Consider the following 7,015-nt stretch of genomic DNA (forward strand, 5'->3'; position numbering starts at 1 on the left):
CTTCATGCTCCTAGTCCCTGCCTTTGCCTTCTGCAGCTCTGAGCAGTGAGGCTCGAGCACTTGCCGGTGAAGACTGAGGCAAAAAAGTCATTGAGTTCCTCTGCCTCCTCTGTATCCCAGGTAACCAGGTCTCCCATTTCATTCCGGAGAGGGCCCACATTTTCCCTTGTCTTCCTTTTATCCCCAACGTACCTATAGAATCTTTTCTTGTTGCCCTTGATGTTCCTGGCCAGATTTAACTATCAGGGCTTTAGCTTTCCTAACCTGATCCCTGGCTGCTCGGACAACTTCTCTGTATTCCTCCCAGGATACCTGTCCTTGCTTCCACCCTCTGCCGGCTTCCTTTTAGTGTTTGAGTTTGTCCAGGAGCTCCTTGTTCATCCATGCAGGGCTCCTGGAGGTTTTGCCGGACTTCCTCTTTGTTGGGATGCATCGCTCCTGAGCTTGAAGGAGGTGATCCTTGAATATTAGCCAGCTTTCTTGGGCCCCTCTTCCCTGCAGGGCTTTGTCCCATGGCACTCTACCAAGCAGATCCCTGAAGAGGCCAAAGTCTGCTCTCCTGAAGTCCAGGGTAGTGAGCTTGCTGTGCGAAGATGTTTAGGGCTGTGTTTCTACCCCCATTTCCAAATTTTTTTTTGTGCAGAAGGCATCATAACTTCTATAAATTAAATGGCAACCTTGCTGTCTTTTCTTCCTACAGGGAAGTCTGGGAGGTGTAAATGAGTTTCCAGTTTGGGGTATTTGGATGCTCTGCAGGTAAAGTGGCATAGAAACAGGAATTTCCATTTTTCCAGGTGCTTTTCTCATTTTTAATGAAGAAGGGTATGATCAGAAATTGGTTCAGAAGTCACCAAGAGATCCATAAGCTGCCTGAAATTGTCAAAGAATGTGAAATACGATTTTTAACATGAATTGCCAGCAATCTCTAGTAACAGAGCTCAATGGGGTTAGCCTTCATCATGGGCTATGAATCTGTGGCCTGGATTTTCAGATAACTTTGTGTAAACTTTTCATTGTCTTTTTTGAGAGGATGGGGAAAATAATCCCGACAATTAGAGACTGGTGAGGTGAGGTTTCCACACAACAGAGAATGTCAAAACATTTCAAAAATATTAATTACTGGTTTATGCATGCAAAGTGTTTTATTGTTATAATATTAATAGTAGGTTATCTAAGACAAACACCTCAGGGCTAATAGCAACTTTAGAATATGCATTTTTTGATGGAAGTGTCTTAGTTGTTCTCATAAACAGGATGTTGTTTTTGAGCCTTGACGACTCAAGGCATTTTGCATTTTCATTAAACAATGCATTTCTGTTTGCATTCAAAAGCACTCATTTCGAAATGGGTTAAAAGGCAGCTTTGGCTAAGCCTGTGAGAGTTAAACACGCGACTCTTAACTCTGAGAATCCACCTGAATCTTTGGGATTCAGTGAGGCTCCACAAAATTCAGGAATCCCTGTACATCATTAGCCATGTGATTAAAAGTTTTTCCCATACTTAAGTCTCCCTTGATGCACTTTTAGCCCATGACTTCTTCTCTTGTCCTCAGCAGGTGTAAATGGCAGCTAAATTCTTTCACCTTGGCATCTACCTTTCATCTGCAGAAATTATTACCTTATCTCCTTCCAGTCTTCTCTTCTGTAAGTGGGCATCCTTCAGAGCTTATGTTTCTTAGCCCTCTGATTACGCATGGTGATTGGAGCCAGACACTTGGCAGCTGGTCAGTACCTAGAGTAGGAATGGGGATCCCCGAGCAGAATGACGTCCTCCAGCTGAAGCTGTGACAACAATCAGTGAAACGAAGGACAGGAAGCAAATAACCAAATCAGTTTCATTGTGAACAAAAATGGGGTCCGTGCAGTCTGCAAAATTCTGATCTCCACTCCTCCCTCCTCCAAGCCGCATACAGGGATGAACCCCACGGTGTCTCCAACTAAATGCTACGGTGGATTTAGGGGAACGAATTAAAATCCCACACCTAGCAGCAGATATAGCCAATATGTCTGCAATACATCGTTTGTTGTCTGCAAAGCACTGCTCACCTGGGCAATGTTTAAGTCAAAGCTGAACAAAATGGAGCGAGTTGCATCCCTGCGTTAATACAGACCGAAGTGGTAGAATCACACCAGCAATTAATTTAGACCATAAAAATATAATACGAAGGGAACCCCACAGCATGTAACAGTATGTACCATAGAAAATTGAATAATGCTGGTAAACAATGTTAAAATAATTATAGTAATTATAAGTGTTACACATGCGGGAAAAATTGTTTGGAAAGTAATTAAGACCTCATGCACACAGGTTGTCTCATCTACCTGGAAGTTCAAGAAAGCATATAAAACTCAAAGGATTCAGGGCTGCTCTGGCCATTTCTCTTGACTTCTTCCTGGACAGCTGGTAAGTCCCATTCACCTCAATCTAATAATATTGAGTAAAACGTTGCTTTAACATGAGCTGGGGTTTAACAGCAAGCTGCTCTGCGGTTTCTAAAAAGAATAATGAGATTCTTTCCCAAAAAGTCTGCTAGAAATTATTTAGTTGTATACTTGGACCATGTGCAGCCTTAAAAACATATCTATGGGGACTGGCATTCTTATTAAAAAAAAAGTGGTGCAATTTTGTTATTATCAATTAGCTGTGTATAGCTACCTGGTATCCAACACAAAAGGCATTTTAAGCTCTATTCAGGTGGAGTTTAGATAATATTATCATAGAATCATAGAGTAGTTTGGGTTGGAAGGGACCTTTAAACATCATCTAGTCCAACCCCCCTGCAATGAGCACGGACATCTTCAACTACATCAGGTTGCTCAGTAACATTAGTATTAGTATTTTTTCATCAAAAAATTGGAGAAGATCTGAGATGTTCAGATTTGTTTTCCAAAAGTTTTTATTCATAAATCAGCAAGACTTAGTTTTCAAAGGGATAAAAAGGGACTAAAATCTTCTTGCCTCCTGCCTTTCCTGCCAGAATGATCATGTTTGCATCCAAAACACAGCTAGAACAAAGAGTTCATTTCACTAAGAATTGATGTCTCCCCAGTTTTTAACTGGTCATTCATGCAGGTCTGTTCATGGCTGGAGCCTCTTTGGGTTAAGACACCTTTATCATAGCACTGTTAGGAAGAAGCAGCTCTGCAAGGACAATTGTTTTCATACTCAATGACTTCAGGGTTTTTCTGACAAGAGCATCTGATGCTGAGCATTGACAGACAGGAAGAACTAGATCCCATAAGTAATGGGATCCCCCTTAACCTTTCCATCATAACTGGTGGACAGAAACAGGCATTTCACATGACTTATTTAAACACCTACCTCTGAATGAGCCTGACTGCACTCAAAGTGCCTGTTTTTCTCCAGGGACAAAAATAAAGTGGCTACTTTATAGGTAATCATCTAGATCACACAGTTTTTCACTTTGACAGATAAATCCCACAATATATTTTTGTAATTAGTTCCAGCTGAATGACCTAAAAGATGGATTCAGGGTCTAGGCAAAAAGGTAGGCACCAAAAATCTCTATGAAGTTCTTGGCTCTGCCACGAATGGTCTCTGCAAACCATCTGGAGGTACCTGGAGGCAAGATTTTCCTAGGAGCTCAGGGACTAGCATGCAGAATGGCACCGAAATCGGGTCCTTCCACCCACTGCACAGCGGTCCCCAGCTTGCAGAGCTGGGATAATGTTTTTTCCTCCCAGTCCTGCCTGACGTGGACTCGTTAGTCTGCACGAATCTCTCAGGACACTGATACAGTGCCCAGCGCAATCTCAGCAGAGGCACGGGAATCCTGTTATGCATAATTACTCTAACGAGGGCCGGGCATGTTCTATCGCTGAGACAAACAAATAATCCCAGGCAAGGACGTTCTCTAGTAGAGGGATATAAAATACCCATTCCTGTATGACCAGTGGCCTTATGGCACCAGTAGTGGCTATGTTGAAGTCACTGGCCACAGCTGCAGTAGCTCTCCAGTTGTCCTCGGTGGCTGCCCGGACAGGATCTGTAATTGTGAGGGTGAAAAGAGGCTCTGCATAGGGGCAGAGGTGGAAATGGCCTGTGGGCAATGGATGGCAGTGATAAAATGGGATGGAGGTTGGTTAAACCCGGAGGCCTAAGGGTCCTTTTTGGGAGGGTGGAGGCAGGGTGAGAAGGACTCAGGGTGATGGGGACGGATGAGTGGAGCAAGGGCACAAGCCTGTACTGACCTGTGAGCTTCATTTGCTGAAATCACAGGCTCATGTTGTCTCTGCTACAGCATCTACGTTACCTGCACAGCCCCTATAACTAAAATACCTGAGCTGCCCTCTTATCTACTTGCACCTTCTTCTCCACCACAGTGTATCCCCAGCTGCGGCACGCACCTCATCCTCCCTGCAAGGAGAACAGGAGAGAGGAGCAGGAGTCCCCTGGAGGTACAAGGGTCTGCGGGGTGAAGGGCAGAGCGTGGGTTGCAAATGCTTTGAGAAACACACCTGTGGTCTCCGTTATGTGCTGCAGGTTCGCCACCATTTCTCCCAGATGTCCTTCGGTGGGGAGTGGGACACAGGACGGTGTTTCTACTCATGCGATGTGCAGTGCCCACAGCCTCTTGCTACCAGCTGCAATGACCCATGTGTTGTATCCTGCGGCACCTCCAGAGTCATTATATACCCCCCTCCCGTCGTTGTGACATTCCCAGGGCCGATCCTCAGCACGTGCCCACAGGAGACGGTAGTGGGAAGTTCTGCAGTCCTGGAGAGAGGTGCACCAGCCCCGCTGACATCTTTGAGAGCAGAAGTCCTGTGCTCAGAGCCACCTGCAGAGAGATTCGTCCCAAAATATGTGCCTCAGCGTGCACCACGGTGCTCCTATGTCTTTTCTTCCCACTGGATGCATCCTTGCAGTAGACCCAGCTACAGACGCTACCAGCCACCTGAGAGCAAGAGGGAAGAGCAAAAAAAACTCCAGAGAAGAAGCCAGAAACTGAAAATACAGATACAGCAAATGAGGACAAAGAGACCTCAGAAGTATAACATAGTGATACCAACCCCAATGACCAAGTCCAAAGGCCTCTTAGATTCCTACTGCCTCTTTAAAGCAGACTTACCTATGTCTTCTTTAAATTATGCTTTACCTTAAGTTCATAGGTTTTTTCCCCCTCAGGCACATTCTCAGGCAGGTGATTAGAGTAATAAAATGCCCCCTTGTCCTAATTTGCGTTAACCTGGCCTTTGAAACATACAGTATCTGATTCTCGGGAACATTTGTTCTTTTTACGTTGCTTTCCAGAAAAATGAAGGCAGCAGCTGTTTCAAGAACACCACAAATATGGTCAATTGAGACATGACAAACCCTTTCACTGCTAGACCTAATTAGACTGGTCTGAGCATTGAAGAGAATTAGTCACCAGGAAATGCACTTTTCCCTTTGATAAATATATGTATACACACACACGTCATTTGTTTCTAGCTTTCAGTTTCACTGCAGGAAGGAAGTGTGGGGGAAAAGAAACTGATCCTCTCTTTATATTTAATTTTATTTAAGAAAAAGGAAGAAAGTATTTGATGAAATGTGTCCCTTGCCTATAGAAGTTACTGCAGTATATGAGTGACAGAATCTGCATCTGGAACTGTGCCCTTTATGCTGTTATTTATTCTAGCAATCTTGTTCTGTCTTTTCCCTTCCCATTAAAATTATTCTGCATTATCACGGCGGTTTTCTCGTTTTCTTTCTCTTCTACTCTTGATTTTCAGGTACCTACTGCTGAAATTTAGATGGCAAACGTCAAAACCAAATCTGTCAGTCCTGCTCACCCATGAAGTGAGAAAATAATCAACTCTCTCTTGCACTCCTCAGCTCTGTTCACATGCCTTCGCCCAAGACACTTTCATTTTCACTTTCTTCTCACAGCTTTCACTTGTTCCTCATCCTGTTAAGTACAGCTTGTGGTTTTGAGAGTTCATGGCTTGATGTGTCAGCTGAAAAGCAGTAAGTAGATGGAAAGGAATGACAGCCCGAGAAATTTTCCTTATTATTTACTTCAGTTCAGGAAAATCCCCCAGCCCTGCTCCCCTCCTTCCTAACAGTATTAACACCCCCCCCCGCCCTCAAATTCTAAGCTTCTATTCCTCCTAATAATTATTTAATCACTACCATCATTTTAAGCGCAAGCATTGTCCTTTTGGTCCCAAGAAGAATATTACCGCAGTTGTGATTGGGCACCTCTGCCAGTCTTTGCAAGCTAAAAGCCCAGTTTAACAGAAGTGAAATAAAATTCATAGGTAAACTTGTCCCTAAAACTGAAATGTGAAAGCTGACTAAACTTTAATTCCCCATTGTTGGGCTGGTGAGTCTTGAGAGCTGCTATTTAACAATTTGCCCTCACCTGTGGAGGCAGATGCCCGCGAACATCAGGGTGTGCACCTTATTCTGCAAGCAGCCTGTGCAGCCACATCCAGATGCAGTTGTTTTCCCAGACTTCTTCAAAGAGAAAAGGGATTGCAGAAAGGTTTACAGGAATGTTAAAACATCGTATGAAAACATGCTAAGCAGCCTGGATTCCTGCCAGTCTCCCTGCTTACCCTGCCCTGTCTCCCTGGGCAGCTGCCAGCCTCTGAGAAGACAGTTTACCCATCCGCCTGCTGCAGCCGCCGGGCTTTCACCTTCACCGTGATCTGCTGTCTGCTCAGCCAGCTCACCTGGACATCTGCCTGGGAGACAAGCAGCCCATACATGCTCCCTGCCCCCTGTAAATCTGCTCTTTCTGAAATGAGTCCCTCAAATATTTGGTGTATATATATTTAAATTTTTCCCCTTACTGGATGGGTACTCCTGTAAATCTGCTTGTTTATCTTGCAGACATTAGCATGTGCCCTACTTTATTGATCCAATATGAAGATGTAATTACTATATCTTGGAAGATTACATTGTGAACTGTGTCTCGGTGTCACGCCCTAGATAAGCTGGGAGGCAGGGCAGAGATACAAACTGTGTTGATTGCCTGGCTCACGCAAAAAGTGTTGTGAAAAAT

The sequence above is a fragment of the Pygoscelis adeliae genome, unplaced genomic scaffold (assembly GCF_000699105.1).
Source record: "Pygoscelis adeliae isolate BGI_AS28 unplaced genomic scaffold, ASM69910v1 Scaffold494, whole genome shotgun sequence".
Lineage (NCBI taxonomy): Eukaryota > Metazoa > Chordata > Aves > Sphenisciformes > Spheniscidae > Pygoscelis > Pygoscelis adeliae.